Source organism: Saccopteryx leptura, chromosome 3 (assembly GCF_036850995.1).
Source record: "Saccopteryx leptura isolate mSacLep1 chromosome 3, mSacLep1_pri_phased_curated, whole genome shotgun sequence".
In the NCBI taxonomy this organism is placed as follows: Eukaryota; Metazoa; Chordata; class Mammalia; order Chiroptera; family Emballonuridae; genus Saccopteryx; species Saccopteryx leptura.
The window spans coordinates 288,990,349-289,002,044 of NC_089505.1; positions in this window are offsets into that span (position 1 = coordinate 288,990,349).

An 11,696-nucleotide genomic window follows, 5' to 3' on the forward strand; every position below is an offset into this window, starting at 1 on the left:
CTGATAACATTGGTAAAAGAACCGAGCTCCGCCCACCACGCATGCGTATCCGCCTCGGCCGCTCTGCCATCTCCCGGCGCGCAAGCGCAGCCCTCATTCTCCCCGCCCACCGAGGGAGGGTCGCTAGCCTCTCACGCGGTCCGCCCCTCACGCCGTCGCAGTCCAATAAGCACGGACAGAGCAACACTAAGTGCCGCCTACCGGATCTCCTCGTCGTTTCATTCGCTGGCGTCAAAATTGGTGAGCTGAGGTGAGGAAAGAGGGGAGGGAGGTGAAAGGTCAGTTTCCCAAGGGGCTTTGCCCCTCTCCTGGTTAAGGTCGGCGAATATTTGGTACCCCGTCCTGTTGGGCGATTTGGGCTACCCTTTTAACCTTGGAGATAGAGTGCTTGCATGAGAACCAGTTCAGCAGTATCTCAGGAAAGAGCTTACTTAGTTCCCTCAAGTGGTAAAAGAGTAGAAGTAGGAAAAGGGTCTGTGCCCAGGCCACTTTCCAGCTGCTGGCATGGGGAGTGCTGCACGCAGTAGGAGCTTACTACACGTGACTTTACTGGAAGAGCCGGCTGGAGGCTCTTTGCAGTCGCTATAAGGGGGTGAAAGAGCACTGGAAACAAACCGCTCAGGTCGGAGTTGTGGACCTTGAACCGCCTTGCCACACTCTGTCGGATCAAAGTGCTCCAAGTTCAGATAGCTAGTGTCTTCCGACCAGATGAAAACACTAGTCTCTAAATCTCTAGGGGTCCTTAAAGACGTTTGAAAGTAGTGCGTTTACAGAACTGGAGCCAGTTAATTGTAGAAAGAAAACTAAACGGATGGCTAATGTAACCATCTAATAATAAAGTTTAGTCATAGAAATAAAATTCAGATTACCTAACCAGAGTTATTACAGGTGTCCCCCACTTTTCAAAAGTTCAAATTAGTACACTTCATTTTTAAGAAAGACCTACATTAGTACAGCATTTCCTCAAATAATATCGTTTTCAGTCATCATGGTTAATAACAACTGGATGAAACTTGACAAGCTCATGGGAGGCCTGCATGGCAGGCCTTACAAACTCAGAAAGAAACCACATGGATGGTCTGAATACTGAACTTCCAAACTAAAAGTAGGTCATGGTGGGTAGTTACATCCTAGGCCTGTAGCTTCCTTGACAAGGGTCAATCTTTACCTTAAGTGAGCCTCCTATTGACTTTTTGCTTCTAAGATAACACCTTTGAAATGTGAAAGTCATGCCCTTTTCCAGACCTTCCAGCGCACACCCACTGCACCAGAGCAAGAGATGACAGAACACCGCATTGTTATGTTGTTCCCCAATGACCATCTTAATATGCTATACAGTAAATGGTAATTACTGTCCTGTGCTCACCAATGTGAAATAAGTATGTGTCTCTCTATTTTACCTTTTATCCAATCCCAGAGGTTTCTCTACTTTGCTTTCTCCCATTGCCTCAATCTAACACCAATAGATTTTTCTATATAGATTAATAGTGATTGGTTTTTCCTTTGCATCATTTTGTCTTATGAAATTCATGTTTTCATGTAAACACTCTACTTTCAGATAACGGGGAAAACTTGTAATTCCACAGCTCTGAAGTGGTAACCAGCACGAAATGAGGCATCGAAAGCCACCACCTCTGGATCTCTCTGGGTTTCTGGCAGAAAGAATATGTGCATGCTACTTTGCCTAGAGTAGTATTTCAGAGAAACTTGAGAGAAGAGTTCAGGAAAATTACCCCACTGAGTTTTATGAACTCCCGAGATCATCTCCCAGTTGTACATGCATGGATCTGACCCTAAATAGCATACCATAGACTTAGAACTGCCCTAAGAGATAGATGATCACCCAGGTCCCAGACTGGCCACTGGGTGGCACATACTATGTATACAGTGGATCTGAATAGCACTGCAAAGACTTTGAAAAGGGAACCAGTGTTGAAAACACAGTCCACAATAGTTATGACCTGAACCAAACCAGGTCAATTGCCTACTAACACAAAAATATCAACATTTTCCCACAGGGTTTAAACAAGATTCATTGTCTGATAACATTCAGATGTCCAGTACACAATCTAAAATTACTTGACATGTGAAGAATCAGGAAATCTCAACTTACATGTGGGAAAAAAAATCTACACCAATGCTTAAATGCCACAGATGTTGGAAGTATCAGAAAAAGATATTAAAGCAACTATTCTAAAAATGTCATGGATTAACATGAACACTCTTGAAATTAATGTAAAGATGAAAAGTCTCAGTGAATAAATAGAAAATATAAAGAACCAAATGGAAATATTAGAACTCTTAAGCCCAAGGTCACTGACTAGAGCAAGGGGTCACTGGCTCAGCTGGAGCCCCGCCCCCCCCCCATCTAGGCATGTATTTGAAAGTGGTCAATGAACAACTAAGGTGCCACAACTATGAGTTGATGCTTCTCATCTCTCTCCCTTCCTGTCTGTCTGTCCTTCTTTCCCTCTCTCTTTAGCTAAAAAATAAAAATAAATCAGGCAGATGCCTGGCATAGAGAATTTGAAATTATTTATCTTTAGAAGCAAAAATTCTGACCCCTGGCTGGGTAGCTTACTTGGTTAGAACATCATCTCAATACACCAAGTTTGTGGTTCCATCCCCAGTTAGGGCACATACAAGAATAAACCAATGAATGCATAAATAAGTAGAACAACAGTTTGGTTCCTTTCTCTAAAATCAGTAAATAAATTTTTTTTTTTAAATAAAGAAGAAGAAGATCCTGTTCTGCTGTAAAGTCCTGGTCTTCCCACATCTTGTAGGAATCAAAGATAACAGCAGAAATTCCATGAGTTTCTTCACCTTCTCTAAGTTATACTTTTGAGCAAATACTTTAACTTAACTGCTGGTTCAGGATTTTCTGTACTATTCCAGACAGCAAGTATGGAATCTCATTCTAGGATACAGAGTTAGATACTTAAGTCATATGAGATCTGAAATTCTCACCACTCTTTCTGAATCACTTTTACCACTTCTTTTCTATATTAGGACTTTCTGCCTCATCCACTAATTAGCTGATTCCCAATTTTCATCTCCTTTCCCTATTTAGATGTCATTCATGCTGTTAAAAGAGAGAGAAATCTATATTCATAAAAGATATGGTGCTCATTTCCATCCATGAAGGATATGCTAAAAGTGTTTAATAAATTGTAATTATTTTATGTACAGCTCTATACGGTTACGCTGGGGAACAAAATTTTTGTTGCATCCACAAAAACACTTGTTCTTACCTAATTCGAGTGTGCTGATCTCAAATATGCATTAGTTTTTCTCTGTAAGCTACAGTTTTTTTGCAACTCGAGATTTTAGGTTTTGCCTGACCAGGTGGTGGCGCAGTGGATAGAGCATCAGACTGGGATGCGGAAGACCCAGGTTCGAGACCCCGAGGTTGCCAGTTTGAGCGCGGGCTCATATGGCTTGAGCAAAAAGCTCACCAGCTTGGACCCAAGGTCGCTGGCTCGAGCAAGGGGCTACTCGATCTGCTGAAGGCCCGTGGTCAAGGCACATATGAGAAAGCAATCAATGAACAACTAAGGTGTCACAATGTGCAACGAAAAACTAATGATTGATGCTTCTCATCTCTCCGTTCCTGTCTGTCTGTCCCTGTCTATCCCTCACTCTGACACTCTCTCTGTCTCTGTAAAAAAAAAAAAAAAAAAAAGATTTTAGGTTTCCATCTTATTATAAAATTTTCAACATTTAGTTTAACATAATGAAGTAGAATGTCTTCTTGGGCATCATCTTTGTGAAAATATAATAATTTATATAATGCAGTAAATATACTAATACATTAAAAATATGATTGTGTCAGAATTTGTCTACAATTTCGAAATAGAGCATATTAAAACACTTATTTTAATCATAAAATTTGCACAAAACTTATTTAAATTCTATTTAGGCAAAAATTTGCGTTTGTAGCTCTTGCGTTTGTGTACTTGTTGAGAACAATCTTGTTTGATTCTCCAGCAGTAGTCTGCTCATCACTAACAGCTCCAAGATTTTCGGGAAACTTATCAAGGTGACTATTCAGGAAGTGAATCTTAACGCTCATGTTACATTCAATGTCGCGGAAAGCCAACAGTATCCTTTGAACCTGAAGTTCATAGTTTTCTGCTTTTTTGTTGCCAAGGAAGTTCTTTGTAACTGCCACAAAAGACTGCCATGCTGCTTTTTCCTCCTTATTCATCTTCCTGGCAAATTCTTTGTCACATATGAAGGTTCAAATTTAAGGTCCATCGAATACACCTGCTTTTATCTTCTCGAAAGACAAGGCAGGAAAAGCAGAAATAATATGTTGAAAACATTCACTTTCTCTATTCAAAGCCTGAACAAACTGCTTCATGAAGCCAAATTTGATGAGAAGTGGGGGAAAAATGATCCTGTCTCCATTAACTACAGGTTCATTCACAATATTTTGCATCCCTATGTCCAGAGCTTCATGTTTCGGCCACTCCTTCTGTGTCCAGTGTTTCTCCCGAGCTCGGCTGTCCCACAAACACAGAAAGCAAGGATACTTCATGAAACCTCTCTGTTGTCCTAGCAGGAAATTTACCATTTTAAGATCCACACAAATGATCCAATTATGCTCCTCATACTTCAGAAAGTCAAGGACAATTTTTATGTCATTCTTACTAAGTCATTCAATTCAGGTTGGCTAAACTGCTGAGGGGTTAATGACTGCTTGGCATCAGAAGAAGACTCTTCAGATTCTACAACCATTTCCTCATGCATCGTATCAAAATTAACTTGATCACCATGTTCACTTTCTTTGTCCTTAGAAGAAATAAAACCATTGAAAACTGGAACCAGGAGTGTCTCAGAGTATGGGATAGGTCATATTGCTGAAAGAATATTAGGATATGTGATCATATGCTATTTTTTCTTGCCAATGTCCTTTGTATAGATCAGACAGAAATAACAGTCACTGCTTTGGTACTTAGGTTCATGCCAAACCATGGGAATACCAAAAGGCATTCCTTTGCATTTTCCTTTTGTCCAGTCACGAAGCATTTCCTCATAATTATGACACACAATATGAGGAGCCCAATTCTTGTCTTGATCGTGAAGGGGAACTTGAAAATAGGCAATATATGCACGTGTCACAAATGATGAAATATTGCACCTTTGACATTGAAGTGTGTAACAGCCACATATATAACAAGGTGTCAGGACTATTGTTACATTTAGGCCTACTCGAAGAAGCCATGATTCAATCTTAAAACAAAATAAGAGGGTGTTTTTATCAGATAATATTTACACTTAAAAACAACTACAATTATGTAAAAGTGATGTTTGTAAAACATTAATTGCCTTGTGGTTATGTTCAATCCAATAGTCGTTGCCCTTTTAACTTCAATTTAAAAACCAATGCATGCTATTAACTATAAGAAAAAGAAATTAAAATTGCATAAAAACTAGAGTATGCACCAAAAAATGGATTTCAGATTTAGAATCAGCAATGCAGAAATATATAGAAACAGTTCTAAAACCTCATGCAACAGAAAATGAAAAAAGAATTGTTCCCCGGTGTTATCTATGTGTCCACTTCCAAAACTAGCTCTAATAGTTTTGTAGTGATTCTTTAGAATGTTCTAAACATATGATGATGTCATCTGTGAATAAAGATAATTATACTTTTATTTTCCAGTCTAGATACCTTTTAGTTCTTTTTCTTGCCTAATGACTTCCGTTACACCTTTCAATACAGTACCTCTATGACCTCTCTTCCTGCTCACAGACCTTCTTTGGTTCCTTATAGATCTCAGTTGTATTCCAAATAGTCACATTCACTGCATTAAGAACCTCTAGATAAATAAGTTATTCATGAGGTGATTTTCCAGGGACTGCACACCCTTTCTATAACTACCTATTTTTATATTATATTCATTTTGTTTCCTCCTTAAGAAGCTCTTTTGAAGAACTGCATTTATTATAGAATAAAATTTATCATTAATCCATTTTTGTAGCTAGAAGTTCCTATTATTTTAAGATTTTATTTTTATTCATTTTTAGAGATGGGAGAGAGAGAAAAGGAAGGAAGAGCAGGAAGCATCAATTCCCATATGTGCCTTGACCAGGCAAGCCCACGGTTTCGAACAGGTGACCTCAGCATTCCAGGTCTATGCTTTATCCACTGCGCCACCACAGGTCAGGCCAGAAGTTCCTATTATTTTATATTTAAATTGCCCTATCTTAATTCCCTCTCTCAAGATTCTTAGAGCCCAAGTCAGAAGACCTGGCCTTTTACTAGCAGTGTGACCTCTGGCAGGTCAGGAGAGGGGTTGGGGTGGGGGGCAGATATGATTTGGAGGATAGTGGGTAGGTGGGAAAGGGATTGAGTGAAAAAGGACAAAAAAGAGAAAAAGGAACACAGATAACAGTGTGGTGGTGATTGTGGGGTGGGGATGAAGGAAAATATAGGGAGGATAAATGGTGATGGATGAAGACTTGCCTTAGTTGGGTGAACTCACAATGTGATGCACAGAGATGTGTTGTAGAGTTGGGCATCTAAGACTTGCATATTTTTGTTAACCAGTGTCATCACAACAAATTAAATTTTAAAATGAAAATAAAGTAAAATGATATTTACTCTGTTAAAAGTTTAGAAAGTCAGCTCTGGGCCAGTTGGCTCAGGGGTAGAGTGTTGGCCTGGCATGTAGAAGTCCTGGGTTCAATTCCCAGCCAGGAAATGCAAGAGACATGTTTATCTGCTTCTCCTCCCTTCCCTCTCTCCTTTCTCACTATCTCTCTCTTCCCCTCCCGCAGCCAAGGCTCTACTGGAGCAAAGTTTGCCCGGGTGCTGAGAACAGCTCTATGACCTCTGCCTCAGGTGCTAGAATGGCTCTGGTTAAACTGAGCAACACCCAGATGGGAAGAGCATCACCCCCTAGTGGGCATGCTGGGTGGATCCTGGTCAGGCGCATGCAGGAATCTGACTCTGCCTACTTGCTTCTCACTTAAGAAAAATACAGAAAAAGAAGTGTAAAAAGTCCATTTTTCCTCTTGTCTTCTTTTCTTTTTCTGTAAAGTGAGAGAGTTGAAGTAGATGACATCTCATCTAAGGTCCCTTCCCACTCTAACAATCTATCATTTAATGTTCCTAATAAAGTAATGCCATGTCAAGTGGAAAAAAAAAAATAGGAAGTTAGGATTAATATAGGATAAAGGTCTAAGCTACCTTTATTCCTTAGTAACCTATTAATAGTTTACATAGTAAAGGAAGTTTTAAGATAACTTGTTCAGATACAGATAAGAAAAGCTTGGATTTCAAACCCTGGTTATCAAAGACCCCAGCTGACATGGCTGGAAGGGATCAAAGCACAAAGGAATAGAAAGGGAACTTTCTTTGACCAGGGTGCAACCTGATGCTCAGAGAATCTGTCAGCAGGGGTAAAACCTGATTGGTTTCAAAATATCATTCTGTATATAGAGGGACAGAGGTCAATAGTTTTACAGTTGACCTTGAACTTGTGAGTAGGTAGGTGGCCGCAATAAGTACCTGTTTGTCAGAACCCCACCCTAAGCCTAAGACCTGACTCAACCCTGGGCGTGCTTCCTGACAACTGGTGACAACTGAGCAGAACTGAAGGACTCTGAACCTGGTTGGTATATGAGAAAGAAGTTGAGACTGTAAGATTTGATATTTTTTATTAAGGTATTTTTCCATTATAGAATACAAAATTGGAAAATACAAGAAAGTAGAAAAAGATACAAATTCCACTATTTAATTCCAACCACTGTTAATGTCTTGATGTGTTTCATTTAAATAAATTTAACAATACAAATATTAAATTTATTTAATGCAAATATTACTTAAGGTCTCTTAGAGCTACTATACTTTTTTTTTACCCCCACAATATTCTGTCATTTGAAAATCCCGTATTTACTTAACCTATATCTTTGGAAGAGACATAATTCATTTGCTATCGCAAACAACTCTGCCTTGAACATCTTTATACACATATTTTTCTACTCATGTACAAGTACATTTTTTATCAATACTGAATATAATCAATACCTTATCTTTTGATAATTCTTAGTTTCTTTTTTTAAAAACAATTTTTAAACTATAAGAGAAAGTTTATTTAGAAAGTCACAGAGATAGAAGAAATGGGCTTTAGAAAACAAGTCACAGAGGCAGAATAGGAGCTTAGGAGAAAGAGAGAAACGAGCCGGGGGAAGGGTGGGGAGAGTCTGACCAGGCAGTGGCGCAGTGGATAGAGCGTGGGGACGCAGAGCACCCAGGTTCAAAGCCCCGAGGTCGCTGGCTTGAGCATGGGCTCATCCAGCTTGAGCACGGGCTTGCTGCCTTGACCGTCGGATCATAGACATGAACCCATGGTCGCTGGCTTGAGTCCAAAGGTCGCTGGCTTGAAGCCCAAGGTTGCTGGCTTGAGCAATGGGTCACTCACTCTGCTGTAGCCCCTCAGTCAAGGCACATATGAGAAAGCAATCAATGAACAACTAAGGAGCCACACAAAGAATTGATGCTTGTCATCTCTCTCCCTTCCTGCCTGTCTGGCCCTATCTGTCCCTTTCTCTGTCTCTCTGTCTCTGTCACACATAAAAAAAAAGGAAAAAGAAAGAAGGAAGGAAGGAAAGAAAGGAAAGGAAAGGAAAGGAAAAGGAAGGGAAGGGAAGGGAAGGGAAGGAAAGGAAAGGAAAGGAAAGGAAAGGAAAGGAAAGGAAAGGAAAGGAAAGGAAAGGAAAGGAAAGGAAAGGAAAGGAAGGAAAAGAGATGGAGTGGGGAGAGGAGGAACAGGGAGAAGACCGAGGGGGGAAGGAACTGCGAGCTCCCTGGAGGGAAAGTGCATAATTCGTAGTTTTTTTATTACTTATTTACAATTTGTATATCTTAAGTTGGATGTTTTTATATGTCTATCAAACTATTTATATTTCTTTTTCAGTAAACTGTCTGTTCCCTTTTTTTTTTTTTTTTTTTTTTTTTTTTTTTTTTTTTTTTTTGCATTTTTCTGAAGCTGGAAACAGGGAGAGACAGTCAGACTCCCGCATGCGCCCGACCGGGATCCACCCGGCACGCCCACCATGGGGCGACGCTCTGCCCACCAGGGGCGATGCTCTGCCCATCCTGGGCGTCGCCATGTTGCGACCAGAGCCACTCTAGTGCCTGAGGCAGAGGCCACAGAGCCATCCCCAGCGCCCGGGCCATCTTTGCTCCAATGGAGCCTTGGCTGCGGGAGGGGAAGAGAGAGACAGAGAGGAAAGCGCGGCGGAGGGGTAGAGAAGCAAATGGGCGCTTCTCCTGTGTGCCCTGGCTGGGAACTGTTCCTATTTTTAACTTATTTTCTGTCTTACTGATGTATAAAATAAAAAATTCTTATGTTAAGAAGATTAGCCTGACCTATAGTGGTGCAGCTGATAAAGCGTCAACCTGGAATGCTGAGGTGGTCAGTTCAAAACCCTGGGCTTTCCCAGTCAAGGCATGTATGAAAAGTAACTACTACAAGCTGAGGCTTCTTGTTCCTCTCCCACCTCCTTTCTCTATCTCTCCCGTCTCTCTAATAAATCAGTAAGGGGGGGGAAAGGTTAGCCCTTCCAAAGAAAATAAGAGAAAAATAAATGAGACTACATCAAACTAAAAAGTTTTTTTTTAAGATTTTATTTATGCATTTTGGAGAGAAGAAAGAGATAGAAGGAAGGGAGGAGCAGGAAGCATCAACTCTCATATGTGCCTTGACCAGGCAAGCCCAGGGGTTTTGAACCGGTGACCTCAGCATGCTAGGTCTATGCTCATTCCACTGCACCACCAAAGGTCTGGTGACAAACTAAAAAGTTTTTGCACAGCAAAGGAAACCATCCACAAAACAAAAGGACAACCTATCAAATAGGAGAAGATATTCACTAGTGATACATCTAATAAGGGGTTAATAATATCTAAAATATGTAATATAACAAACTTATACAACTTAACACCAAAAAAATCCAGTTATAAAGTAGGCAGAAGACCTGAATAGACACCCTCTAAAGAGTACATACAAATGCTTAATAGACATATGAAAAAATGCTCAACATCACTAATCATCAGAAAAATGCAAATTAAAATCACAATATCACCTCAGACCTGTCACAATGGCTTTCATCAATAAATCAACAAAACAACAAAAATCTCACCAACATGAGAATATGGAGAAAAGAGAATCCTAGTGCACTGTTGGTGGGATTACAAATTGGTGCAGCCATTATGGAAACCAGTATGGAGATTCCTCAAAAACTTCAAAATAGAACTACCTTATAAACCAGGAATTTCACTTCTGTGTGTTTATCAGAACCAAAAAAAAAACCCCACAACTAATTAAAAAAGATATATACATTCTTGTGTTGATTGCAGCATTATTAGTGGTACATATACACAGTGGAATATTACTCGGCTATAAAAAAGAATGAAATCTTACCATTTACGACAACATGGATGGACCTAGAGGACACTAATAGTGCTGCAATGAACAAAAGAATGGATGTATCTTTTTCTTTTTTTAAGATTTTACTTAATGATTTTAGAGCAAGGAGAGAGACAGAGAAAGGCAATAGGAGAGGAGCAGGAAGCATCAATTCATAGTTGCTTCTCGAATGCGCCTTGATCCGGCAAGCCCAGCATTTCAAATCAGTGACCTCAGGGCTCCAGGATGACGTTTTATCCACAGCACCACCGCAGGTCAGGCCCATATGATTTTTCTTATATGTGGAATCTAAAAAACAAAATAAACAAAACAGACTCACAGATACAGAGAACAGGTTGCCAAGTAGGAGGGTGGTTGGAGGATAGGTGAAAAAGGTGAAGGATTCAGAAGTACAAATTGGTAGTTATAAAATAGTCATGAGAATGTAAAGTACAGCATAGGGAATATAGTCAATAATATTATAATAACTATATATACGGTGTCAGGTGGGTTCTAGACTTATCGGGGAGATAACTTCATAAGTTATATAAATGTCTAACCACCACTATGCTGTAAACCTGAAGCTAATAAAATACTGAATGTCAACTGTAATTGAAAAAAATAAAAAGATTAGCCCTTGATGTGATCATCATGCTACAAATATGTTGTCTTTCGCCTTTTTCTAAGCTAGCATTCTCTTCATCCCAAATTTAAATCTTTTTAGACAGTCTAATTTATTTCCTTTCTGGCTTCTAGGTTTGTTTGTTTGTTTGTTTGTTTTGACAGAGATGGTGAAAGTCAGAGAGAGGAACACATAGGGACAGACAGACAGGAAGGGAGAGAGATGACAAGCTTCAATTCTTCGCTGCAGCTCCTTAATTGTTTATTGATTGCTTTCTCATATGTGCCTTGATGGGGGGGGGGGGCTACAGCAGAGCGAGTGACCCCTTGCTCAAGCCAACAACCTTGGACTCAAACCAGTGACCTTGGGCTTCAAGCCAATGACCTTTGAGCTCAAGTCAGCAACAATGGGGTCATGTCCATGATCTGATGCTCAAGCCAGCAACCCCACACAAGCTGGTGAGCCCGCACTCAAACCAGCAACCTCAGGGTTTTGAACCTGGGTCCTTCATGTGCCAGCCCATAGCTCTATCCGCTGCATCACCACCTGGACAGGCCTGGCTTCTGGGTTTTGTGTCTTGTTTAGAAAAGCCTTCTTCACTTCAAAATTATTTTGTGAAATTACTTGATAATTTCTCCTAGTATTTTTTTTCC